Raw genomic sequence first — 13397 nt, 5'->3', positions numbered from 1 at the left:
TGTACTCTGCTCTGTGCCAGTGTACTCTGCTCTGTGCCAGTGTACTCTGCTCTGTGCCTGTGTGCTCTGTGCCAGTGTACTCTGCTCTGTGCCAGTGCATGCTGCACAGGTCAATGCTGCATGCAGAATATTACATTCAATAAATATTGGATTACGTATTAAATTAATCTTTAAATATGAAATTCCCCCATCGCAGTTAACCCCTTCGCTGCGGCAGGGACCATGATATTCAGATATAGGCAAAAGTATTTTCTACCGATTAAACATGAACTCGGGCGGTTTATAGTGCTACTCAATAGCCCAAAGAATGAACATTTCTGCTACTCTGTAACCACCGATAGTCAGCAGGCGGCACAGCCCGGCAGGCGGCACAGCCCAGGAGACGGCACTGCCTGGCAGGCGGCACTGCCCGGCAGGCGGCACAGCCCGGCAGGCGGCACTGCCCGGCAAGCGGCACAGCCCGGCAGGCGGCACTGCCCGGCAGGCGGCACAGCCCGGCAGGCGGCACAGCCCGGCAGGCGGCACAGCCCGGCAGGCGGCACTGCCCGGCAGGCGGCACAGCCCGGCAGGCGGCACAGCCCGGCAGGCGGCACAGCCCGGCAGGCGGCACTGCTCGGCAGGCGGCACTGCCCGGCAGGCGGCACAGCCCGGCAGGCGGCACAGCCCGGCAGGCGGCACAGCCCGGCAGGCGGCACTGCCCGGCAGGCGGCACAGCCCGGCAGGCGGCACTGCCCGGCAGGCGGCACTGCCGGCAGGCGGCACTGCCCGGCAGGCCTCTTTCATGGCATTTAAGGAAACGGTAAATCAGGGTAACTCTTACGTTTTGTCTTCATGCCCCCTCGCATTTAACCAACCGCCTGTGCCATCTCTACTTAAACCAAAGTGAGCACCCAACTAAACTCCCGCTGCCTCATCCGTCAACACGTGCCATGCTTTGGGAACGCAGCCCCTGTTATCCAGTGATTCTTTCTCCAGTACAGGGATACTCGGCATTACTGTACACTTGCTGTCCTAGTGGTTTAACTGGTTCTAGGGTCGGGGTGGATTAACCTCGCATAAGGGTTATCGGAGCTGGAACCTGCATCAACTGCCCTTGACTTGAATGACGGCCGACGTCGTATCGAGCTCCCAGCCTCCTTTATAAGGGCCCCAGCCTCCTTTATAAGGGCCCCAGCCTCCTTTATAAGGGCCCCAGCCTCCTTTATAAGGGCCCCAGCCTCCTTTATCAGGGCCCCAGCCGCCTTTATAAGGGCCCCAGCCTCCTTTATAAGGGCCCCAGCCTCTCTAGATTTCCATTGCAAAAGCATTCGCTGCAATATGACCAGTGCCAGATCGATACCCAAAGGGGCCAAAATAGAGGCTGAATTATTGTCCCCCGCCAACTGCAGAACCTTCTAAGTGTCTCCAAACACTATCGGAGACAGAGACCCCCGCAGTGGAGGGAGGGGGACAGCATGTAATCAGACTGGTAAAGGCCTGCAAGAACCATGCAAGGCCACTGGCCCGGTGCTGGATCTACTGGCGCAGCCTCTGACAGTGAAGGGGTTAATTGCACCCCGTAGGATACGGTATCTTTCCCCCACCCACCTGCAGTACTCGCTTATATAATTAGAATGGGAAGTGCGGAGGAGGCAAGATTCTGACAAGCTATTTATCTGCCTGTTCCCTCCAGCATCAGGGCTTTCATATTCCCACCCCCACCAGCGACCTGAACTCCCGCAGCATGGGAAAGGAGGCAGAGGGGAGGCCGCCTTCTGGATACAAATCTCCCTCCCTCACCTACACTGTGTTCCCAAGTCCGGGCAGGCTGACAATAAACTGAATTGCCAGCAGAAGCTTGAACTTTGTATTTGGCTCAAAGCAATCTGGAGCAAATAGAAACCCCGCGTGTGAGCACATTCGCATGGCTCAGGCACAGGCCTGCCGTTCCCCATTATCTGTCAGCATGCAGTGCTTCCACTGCAGCCAAGGATTCTGGGAAATTACACCGTGTCACTTTTTGCTACATGTCCACTTCAACGCGGACCTCTATAACCCAAGTGACACTGTGTGCTTATTTGCATGTCATTACCCAGCATTCCCTGGCTGCAGTGGAAGCTAAGAGATAATGGGGAAAGGCAGGGTTGCAGACCTGGCTTGGGACAGGAGGGGTATGTTTAGTTGCTGCACACTGTAGGGTGGAGGGTTTTTCTCACTTTTTTACACACAATAACTTATTTAATGCGTGTTCAAAGCAATGGAAGCTGGACTTGGAAAATACTTGCTGCAGCTCGCCCAGCATTGGGCACACGGAAATAAGTGCACCTTAGTTCCTCTGTTAATGGGGAATACTGGAGTTTACGAGCAGGGATACGCCTGTGAAGGCCCCATAACACATGCCGTTTATTACATGTAAAGGTCATTTCATGAATAAGATATAAGTGTTCCTGGATTTATTTGTATATACGGATATATCCATTAAAAAAAGGAGCAGCAGCAAATTCCTATTGATCGTTTATAGAACCAGTCATCGATCTTCCAGCTGCTGAAAGGTTCCGGGATTCAGCCAATGGGAGGCAGGCAGAGGAGCGTTCTTTGGCTGTCGCGGAGACGCAGAAAGCGATACAATATGTACACCTGGGGCATGACAAATAGGTGCAGTACCTGCTACAGCAGGGGCGGCCAACTCCAGTCCCCAAGGTTTTATGGATATCCCTGCTTCAGCACAGATGGTGCAGTCATTCTGATTGAGCCACCTGTGCTGAAGCAGGGTATCCTTAAAACCTGACTTGTTGGTGGCCCTTGAGGACGGGCGTTGGCCGCTCCTGCCCTAGATACTCGGCTTCCTTCTCATGAAACTCACACTTTTCTGGGTTTGCATACTGCGATGTTGGTGCAGCCTCTCCAACAACAAACGGGCCAGTTCTGCATGCCGGTCTCCATCTCGCTTCTGCAGACAGGTGTCTTAAAACCCCGTTCTGGACTAAATGGTGGTACTGGTTCCCTGGAATCTTGGTGTTGGATTTCGGAACCCAGAGGTTCCTGACACTGGTGTTACTTTGTTGCAATTCCAATGTTTCTTGCTCAGTGGAACTGTGATTAGCATTGTTATTCGGTTAGACCTATTGGGCAAAAACCCAGCAGTAATGATACCCAGCAGTAATGATACCCAGCAGTAATGATACCCAGCAGTTGTTGACTGCACAGGTGACTCAATCAGTGGCTCAGTCATTGACTGCGTCACCTGTGCTGAAGCAGTGATGTCCTGAAAACCTGACCTGTTGGTGGCCCATGAGGACTGGAGTTGGCCGCCCCTGTTCCCCGGGACTGACTGATGTAGAAATTCATGTGATGTTGCCAAAAAAAACAAACCCCATACAGAATAAGAAGCCAGAAAGAAATAGGAGTAGTATAAATTCAAAATAGTCACCTGTACACTGTGGTATGTCTGTGACAATATCCCTAAACGGAAAACCCTTCCCCTTGTAAGGAGGAACAGTCTCCCCATTGTTCAGATTCCTCGGCTGAACGACGTGGCAAATGGTTCCAGCAAAGTGTTGTTCGTGGCTCACAAGGGCATCCAGGTGACGGCCGACATTGTGAGAGCTTCATTCAGGGATATACGGTGTAGGGCTTATTCTCCGGGAGACAGCAGGAAAATGGCGGAGAATTTGTCCGTACGCACCTCCACACCCTACACAAGTATCAAGAGGCACTCCCCATCTCATTTGCGCCCTCCTCCCCCCCCCCATCCTTTTCTTTCCTTGGGTGGGAAGCAGGGGGTCTTTGTGGCCGGACCGCCTTCATTTCAGCTCCGAGGACTCCCCCCAGTTTCTGAGATTCTTTCCCCCCCGGGGGAAGCAAAACGGCAGTTTTAATTCCCCTGCGTTACGCTGGCCAATAGGAAGCCGCCACACGTACGCCCAGCACCTTCTCGCCCCACCTTTAAGTCAGACATTAAAACTCACCTCTTACATGAAGCGTTTAAATAGCCTGGGCTCATAGCTACTATCCCACACCCACAGTGACTCCGACCGACCCTTGTAGCCAAGCACTGCCATCTACTGCACCTACCCACCATCAAGGCCAGGCACTGCCATCTACTGCACCTACCCACCATCAAGGCCAGGCACTGCCATCTACTGCACCTACCCACCATCAAGGCCAGGCACTGCCATCTACTGCACCTACCCACCATCAAGCCCAGGCACTGCTATCTACTGCACTTATCCACCATCAAGCCCAGGCACTGCTATCTACTGCACCTACCCACCATCAAGGCCAGGCACTGCCATCTACTGCACTTACCCACCATCAAGGCCAGGCACTGCCATCTACTGCACCTACCCACCATCAAGGCCAGGCACTGCCATCTACTGCACCTACCCACCATCAAGGCCAGGCACTGCCATCTACTGCACCTACCCACCATCAAGCCCAGGCACTGCTATCTACTGCACTTATCCACCATCAAGCCCAGGCACTGCTATCTACTGCACCTACCCACCATCAAGGCCAGGCACTGCCATCTACTGCACTTACCCACCATCAAGGCCAGGCACTGCCATCTACTGCACCTACCCACCATCAAGGCCAGGCACTGTCATCTGCTGCACCTACCCACCATCAAGGCCAGGCACTGCCATCTACTGCACTTACCCACCATCAAGGCCAGGCACTGCCATCTACTGCACTTACCCACCATCAAGACCAGGCACTGCCATCTGCTGCACCTACCCACCATCAAGGCCAGGCACTGCCATCTACTGCACCTACCCACCATCAAGGCCAGGCACTGCCATCTACTGCACTTACCCACCATCAAGACCAGGCACTGCCATCTGCTGCACCTACCCACCATCAAGGCCAGGCACTGCTATCTACTGCACTTACCCACCATCAAGGCCAGGCACTGTCACCTACAGCACTTATTCCCTCTCCTGCTGTCTCTGTAACTCTCCCAACATACCAATTAGAGTGTAAGCTCTTTCTTTCCTTTCATATCTGATTTTTTTCACTTATTGTATTATTAGAATTCCCTGTACTCACTGTGTTCTCTTTGTAAAGCGCTGAGTACACTGTGAGCACTATATAAATAAAGATATATATACATATAGCAGCAATGCACGTGACAAAATCATAGGCGACATAGCGGGAATAAGCGCTACAGACATAAAGGTAACATTGGGAAAAGGCATCCCTGTCCTCAAGAGCTTACACTCTATGCTTCTTGTAGCTCAGAACACCCGTTACATAAATCCAACCTGTTTATTTGTTTTTGTTCTCTAAGACTCCAGCTTTCCTACAACCCTGAACAGGATTAATTAAATACTGCCTGTTACCCCCCCAAAAAGCCGCTTTTAGTAAATAAATAAAATTAGCTTCTCCAAAATCGAATAAAAGCAAATAAAATAAACAGCGCAGGATGTCGAGCGCCAGACCCCGCGTTTCCAGATAAGAAGGAATTTCTCCGCACGTTTGGGCAGTAGGACGGAGACTTGGCTTTAGTAAATGGTACATGTCATGATATTGTATAAATAATTACACTTCCTGCAGTTTGATATGATACATATGTAGATTCATTGTATCCATTAGACTGAAACAGATATTAATGTTCCCACGTGGATACGCCTAGCGTTTCTAACACACATACTTCATGAATGTCAGTGATATCATTGGATCCTTACAAACCATATGGAGATTATGTTTATATATACAAATAGAGATATACAGTATATGCATATATTTGTTACAATCAGTTTTTTTTATTCTGCAGGAAGATGCCAGTGAGGTTTGGTATAAAGTGACACACGTCCTTTTCCCAATAATCACTTTTATATCTTCGGATTTAACCCCTGCATTGTGTAAGGGTTGCCCTACACGTGGCTTTGCACTCTATGCCTGTACTGTAAAGCAGGACTCTTCAACTAGTATGTATGTATAATGTCATGTATATAGTGCACCCCGTGTACACCGCGCATTACAATAGGAGGTAAATAATGTACAGGGCAAACAATGGGGTAAGCGTAACAGGTAAATGGCAACGTAAGGCTAAAAGAGACCCTGTCCCAAAGAGCTTGCACTCTATGTGGTATGTTGGGAGGCCTTCAGACACGTTAGGAGTAAAAAGTGGTTTATTAGAAGTGCAGTCAGGGGAGGTCACCGCGCCTCTGGAGTCTGTAGCGGAGGCGTAGAACGTTTAATAAGAAGCCTCTTCTCAGCCGGGCTCTGAATGTGGAAGTGAAGGTGTATGGCGAATATTGGGAGGGAGAGATTAGGGGGAACGGTTAAACACGGGAGAGGGCTGTAGAGGTAAAAGGTGCAAAGATGAAACAAACTTGGGTTGAGCGAAAGAGACCAGTAGGGGTATAACAAGAGATCAGAGGTGAGATATATGGGGGCGCAGAGGGGGGATATATGGAGGTGCAGAGGGGTGTAATGAGAGATCAGAGGTGAGATATTTGGAGGTGCAGAGGGGTGTAACGAGAGATCAGAGGTGAGATATATGGAGGGTGCAGAGGGGTGTAACGAGAGATCAGAGGTGAGATATATGGAGGTGCAGAGGGGTGTAACGAGAGGTCAGAGGTGAGATATATGGAGGTGCAGAGGGGGTAACGAGAGATCAGAGGGGATATATTTGGAGGTGCAGAGGGGTATAACGAGAGGTCAGAGGTGAGATATATGGAGGTGCAGAGGAATGTAACGAGAGATCAGAGGTGAGATATATGGAGGTGCAGAGGTGAGATATATAGAGATGCAGAGGGGTGTAACGAGTGATCAGAGGTGGGATATATGGAGGTGCAGAGGTGAGATATATGGGGGTGCAGAGGAGAGTAACGAGAGATCAGAGGTGAGGTATATGCAGGTGCAGAGGGGTGTAACGAGAGATCAGAGGTGAGATATATGGAGGTGCAGAGGTGAGATATATGGAGGTGCAGAGGGGTGTAATGAGTGATCAGAGGTGGGATATATGGAGGTGCAGAGGTGAGATATATGGGGGTGCAGAGGAGAGTAACGAGAGATCAGAGGTGAGCCGCAAGCTTGTTGGAATGTAATTTTAGATGCATTTAAAACATCGGTACCATGTATTGCATTACTGTAAGTTACAAGTGAGTTTCACTAGGGGAAACTGCACACCTGAGCAACTTGTATGAATTTTGTAGGAGCAGAGAGTCCCAAGGGCCACACCAAGGCCCTGCGGGGGGCGCCAGTTATAGAACCCGGCTGTAAAGCCTGGGAAGGTTATACGCATGTAACTAAATACACGGACGCTGGATCTCAACCCAAGTTAGTGACTAATGCTTCAGCCGCACGGCGTTCGCGGGTCCCTTAGAATGTATTTTATGGGTTACTGTTTGCTAATTCCCATTTGACCAAATCCACTGACGGTTTAACAAGGAGATGTATAGGTGTAAACGGTGAGGTCCCATAAAGAACTAGTGGTGGCGACAGGATGTACAACAGAGGAAAACGTGGTGATTAATGCCATTTAAAATAAATAAGCGGAAGCGGTTTTTAAATTGTCGGCGCAGGTTTATCCTAGAAATCACGGTTTAAAAAAAAAAGTATAGGATTGTGTTTTTAATATTATCTCTGCTTAAACTCAGATATCATTTCCCTAATTGGCCCCTATGACGTTTAAAAAGTGCCCAGAAATCGGAGTATCTCGTCATTGCTGTGCACTTCAGCTTGTGTTTTGCTCCCCCCCCCCCAAGAAATAATACTGTACAGTATATATATTGTGTTGGTTTTGCCGGAAAAATTTGTGCAAACTTTTTCCAATGTAGAACTTTTTTTGTTCACAAACTCCAACATTTGGCTAGTTTATAAAAAAAATAAAAATAAAAAAAATGCGTCCTCACACATCGCAGAGTGCGCATATAGTGTAAACACACACGTGTGGCGTACACTCAGCGTATACACACAGATGTGTGGCGTACATACACGCGCGTATATAAAACATTGATATAAATAGATATCTGAGAGTGACACTTCCTTGGGATCGATATTCAAACTTTAAAACCTCCCCCCTCCCTTCTAAACTTTCAGAAATGATTGCGAAATACTTAGAGTGTTTAGGGTCAAGGGTAAGAAAAACACATTTTTTAATTTTTTATTAAGCGGTTATTGTCCTTCCTTCACCCTGATCCTAACCCGTGTTGCAGTTTTAACACCCTTGCTCAGGTCACGGCTGTGCTGCAGAGGTGCTTGGTGCATACTTATTTTACCTGCCAGAGACAGGTGTGTTAGCCGCAGTTCCTCTCCCTGCGAGACAATGAGGGAATGTCAGATTGCTGTGTGTGTCGTCACTTCTGCGCTGCATGCCCCAGCAGGACGGGGAGCTCCGCCGCGCACCAGGAAAGCGGCAGAGAATGGTAAAGTGATACCGCGGATTAGTCAGCACGTACATAATTGGGAGCAGCGGATAATTGACGACTGGCAAGCTTAGATAAGACGCTGGGCATGGAGCGGCGAGTCCAATCTTGTGCTTTTTTTACTATAACTTTTGTCCTGTTTTTGTTGTTGTTGGAAGCTGTTAAACTGGTCAGTTTGCTTAGAGTTAACCTCTTCATTGCCACCTATGTATGGCAATCTGGTTTTCATTGATTTGGCCGCTATTCATTGCTGTACAAAAAGCTGAAACTGTTACCAGAGCAGCGAACTTTCCATTTCTAATGTTGCATCTAACCCTAATTTTACAGCACAATAAAAATTAAAATATAATCTAGTTCGTACGTACTGTAAGCTCCACACTGAGGGTAAAATCTTCTTCAGCACGGGGAAGATGGCTTTACAACATATAGAATAAGGGCTATCTGGCAATGTCAGAAAACAGATTTCTCTGCTGTGTCCAGAGAAATCTCAGCTGACCGTCAGTAGTTAGTCAAGTAATTGTTTCCTTTCTATTCCGCTCAAATATAGTTTTTTATCATCTCTACCGATAGTAACTTAGGATATAAAAACGCGTCATGCAGAGATTGATATCTGCCACAGAATTACAGCGCGTGACATCTGCACAAGCGTATGAGAGGAGGCGTGAGCGTTCTTCTCCTCTGCACGGAAGAGCGTGTGCGTTTGAAACAGCCCTGCTAGATATGGGCCTAACGCAGGGGGGCGCAAGATTTTTCGGGGCGGGGGGTGGAGGGGGGGCGTGGCGGTTGCAGGGGCCCAGCGCTCTTCCCCCAAGGCATTTAAATAAATTTCGGGGGATCGCGTGAGGCCTCTGCAACTTCACTTACCTTGTCTTCAGCGATGCGTAGCCATGATAACGCAGCGTCAAATGATGCCAAGAGCCGGAGACAAGGTAAGTGAGGGACGCAGCAGGGAGAGACTGCGCTGGTCTAACGTACGGCAGGAAGCGGGACGGTGACATATATCAGCGCTCGCCGCTCGGCTTGTTCTCGTGTAAACAGATGTGTAGATTTTGTGTGACAAGGACCTAATCCCCTGGAATGGAACAAACCTGTTTCCAATGTGAGAGCACATTTCCTGCTGTCAGGTTTCCTGGGAGTCGTGCATGGTATTTGCTGGCTTGCTCAACGCTGGGGGGGGGGTCACGCACACCATTGCATCGAACTCCCCAATAGATAACGGAGACTATTCTTTAGCCGTGTGGGCGCCCTTTCACGTACCTACTATGTCATGAGGTTTTGGCCCCCCCGGGGTGGCGAGGTCCTCTTGTGTTTGCCCGTTTTTCTATGTGAGGTCGCGTTCTGCGCTCCCCGTGGAACCGAGGAAGTGGACACCTCTTCCATTTTGGGTCATCGGTGACGCGGCGATCACGTGAGGAGCGGTCGTCGCGTGGTCGCAAAGTGCCACAGGGCAAGGGTCGCCGACCCCAGTCTTCGAGAGCTACCAACAGGTCAGGTTTTCAGGATATCTCTGCTTCAACACAGGTGGCTCAATCAGTGGCTCAGTCGAGCCCTGCCCTCTCTCTAGCAGTGCACCAATTGTATCTAGTGACTGCCTGGTCCCCACAGAACTTTGCATCTTTGGTCCTCTTCTGCTGCACTGACAGTGATTTAGTGAACCCCCGAGCCAAATCTTCACCAATCGATCACAGGAGAACGGATCGATCGGCAACTTAGCGAATTACTTATCATTGTGTGGATTGTGTTGATGCGCGTATTAAAGGGAAAGAAATTAATTTAACTAAACCGTCAGCTTGGACTGCTGCTTTAACCTGAATCCCATAACGCCCTCAATTCCCGAAAGAACCCGGGAGGAATCTTCACTGACCGCTGAAAGATTTTCCCATATGTACCTTGCTTGAATAATGAGGTCGGCGGTCAGCACCACACCCGCCCCCATCTTTAATCATCTGGTCTCGTTACGTGGCAGCTTCCCACCCCATGCAGCACGTGCCCGGATCATTCGCAGTGTCCATGAAAGCAGAGCGCTGCGTCACCCCGCGTAATCCGGATACTCTGCTTTCTCTCTCTCGAGCAGCGGGGACATGTTTGTTAAACACAGGACAGGAGGTTTCGCACGGTTCTCTGTAGTGCACATTCATTCATTGTGTCAGCGCTTATTGAATTATGTTCGATACAAGGAAGTGGGTGGCGTCCCCTGGGTTCTCTTACCCACAAGCTGAGCGCTTATTATTTTATTTTAGCCTCTTTTAAAGCAGCAGTCCAAGCTGCCATTTTCTTTTCTTAATTTGTAATTTTTCCCCTTTAATATGCGCATCAATACAATCCACACAATGATAAGTAATTAGCGAAGTTGCCGATCGATACGTTCTTCTGTGATCTGTCGGCGAAGATTCGGCTCGGGGGCTCACTAAATGGCTGTCAGTGCAGCAGAAGAGGACCAAAGATGCAAAGTTCTGTGGGGAAGATCATGTGACCAGGCAGTCACTAGATACAATTGGTGCACTGCTCGAGATAGGGCAGGGCGCAAAAAGGTGTGTGTAAGACCCTGTTTCAGAAGAGGAAGGGGGTGTGACTTTGTAAATGGTTGCTATAGAAACAAAAAATGCTTGTTACATTATAACACAGTAAAAATGTAATTCAGAGTTTCAAAAAAATGCTACAAGTATTTTCTCATAGTACAGAACTGATTTATTAAAAAAGACATGTAGGATATTTCTTGGTCTGCTGCTTTACAAGGGATGGACCTTAAGCACACTACGAAGACACCCCTCACGCACCCTCCATCCCTTCCTAGTAGAGAAGTAGGCCGCTCTCCAACCAACTTTGTGGCCTCTGGTTGCAGAATACGGCTGTTTCGTTCCCCAACATCTTGAATTGAACCCTTAGTTCATGTTTGCCATTGGGGTATCTTAACCCCTCATTAGCTACAGTGGTCCCCTGTGTAGTACCTGGCATTGCTCTTTACCCTGAGAAGGTTCAGTTGCTGATGTGCAATTCCTTCATATACCCATTCTTCTTCTTTGTACAGTAACTCTGGAGGGTGCAGCCACCTCGGTGGTGGAACTGTGGCAGTGGCTTTTCGGATTCTTGTGTTAGACCGTTCCTGCATTAAGGAAGGAATAATATTAGTACTTTTACTTTTCTAAGATTTGGGGAGTTCTGTTCTTTGCCGTGTGGGAGGCAGTGTGTGATATATGGAAGGCCATTGGAATATGCAGTGCGGCATCGCTAGCGTTATAACCAGTGATGGATTTACGTATAAGCTAAATAAGCTACAGCGTAGGGCGTCCAAATACTAAGAATTGTATTTACTTTGCCCCAAATACCAATAATATATATTTGAGGGGCCTCGTAAATCCAAAGGGTCTATTCACGCTAAAAATAAATGGGAATAAAATCAATAATAGCGGTTCAACAAAAGTAGAACGTACGTTAAACGCAGACAACGTCATGTAAAGAAGAGACCGACAACAGCGACGCGGCAGCATTCTGCAGAAGAACAATGCTTTAGTTCGTTGTTTCCTGCGACTTCATATCCACGGTCCGCGTTTTGTGTACGGGAATCTCGCGCGCTTTCTTTACGGTATTTTTTCCTTTCTTATAGGCGCCTCGTCTGCATCATCGCTTAGGGCCTCGCAACGCCACGATCCAGCGCTGGTTATTACCGTGTGCTAAGCTGGCATTATTGTTCATTTCCATCAAACAGGCGTCTCCTCCTGCGCTCTGTATTACTCGAGCCTAAGGACAATACATTTAATTAAAGACACGCTTTAGGTAAATAATGTTGTGGTGTCTGTATGCGCACTCTGTATGCAGACATTACCAAATACAGAGGCATGGCAGGCAATAGGGAAGGAATGGGACGCATCACGGTAACCGTGTACAGCGCTAATGCTTCCATTTCTCACTGACCCCCGCGCGTTGTCCCGAACGCATCTCGTCACCGGTCGCATTATTCCTTTCCGGTGACCAGGGCTGGGTGCACGTTGCCTGCGATGTTTGTTTGTTATTGAAGGATCGCTGCTCGTGGCGTTGCTCGTGGCGCTGCAATGGTCAGCGCTGCAATGGTCAGCCTTGCAAGTTCACTACGACCTTCGCCAGCAATAAAGGGATAAGGCAGGAGCCCCCTCCAGTCCTCAAGGGCTACCATCCAGGTATTAGGGATACCCCTGCTTCAGCACAGGCGACTCAATCAATGACTCGGTCATTATGACTGTACCCTCTTTTTCAGGGATATCCTGAAAACCTTACCTGTTGGTGGCCCTTGAGGACTGGAGTTGGCCACCGCTGGGTTAATTCCCACTTACAGGCAGCAATAAGAATTAGCAGTGTTGCGCCTGCTGGTAGGGTTACCTTGACGTGGGGGCAGAATTAAAATGTTTTGACCAAAAGGTTGAACTAAATGACCCATATTCGCTAGAAGAAAAAATGTATATAAATGTGCTCGTTCAGTGCCACGTGGTTTGTGCATGGGGGGTTTTCTTTCTTTATTGTTGTATACAATTCACAACCCGTACATAAAAACTACAGGCGGGGGGGGGGGGGGACGGGGGGTGAGGGCAGGGGGTCTTTTATTGGGACCAACAGCAGCGTCGCTCATAGACCTGTGTTGTATTTGAGCTTTCAAAACTTGTTACGCCCCTTCTTCAGGTGTCTTCATGTCAAGTTGCTAGGAACGGCTAAAGCAGCGGTCAGAACATGGTCATTGAAGTGGGAGAACGCCGCCAGTTACTTTGAGGCTGCAGCACACACGGATTTCCTTTCTGCTGGTTTTTTTATCCACTTGCCAGAGTTGGTGTGTGGCCCCCAGACCTCTCTGGACCTCCCAAAAAATGAGCAGGGGTTACGGCTCGTTCCAGGGGCCAACAGGAAGTCTCAGCGTCATCAGGAGAGGGTGTCGCGATCTTCTATTTGGGGCAATCCGTGGCCATATTTATAGCTTTTTTTGGTGTCATACCCAGTGGCGGATTTACCATTAGGTCCGTTAGGCCTGGGCCGGGGGCAGCAAAAAGGTCCGCCCCCGGATACATTTGCCGCGCTCTC

At 49.1% G+C, this 13397-nt stretch overlaps 1 protein-coding gene across 12 annotated transcripts in view; it reads left to right on the top strand.

The window, feature by feature from the left end:
* Nucleotides 1-13397, top strand: part of QTGAL (queuosine-tRNA galactosyltransferase) — a 207924-nt gene that overhangs the window by 152541 nt on the left and 41986 nt on the right. The gene's annotated exons all lie outside the window — the stretch shown is intronic.

The sequence above is a fragment of the Ascaphus truei genome, chromosome 22, assembly GCF_040206685.1.
Source record: "Ascaphus truei isolate aAscTru1 chromosome 22, aAscTru1.hap1, whole genome shotgun sequence".
Taxonomy (NCBI): Eukaryota; Metazoa; Chordata; class Amphibia; order Anura; family Ascaphidae; genus Ascaphus; species Ascaphus truei.
The sequence above is the reverse complement of the archived record's forward strand: the minus strand, read 5'-3'. Positions and strand labels throughout refer to the sequence as shown.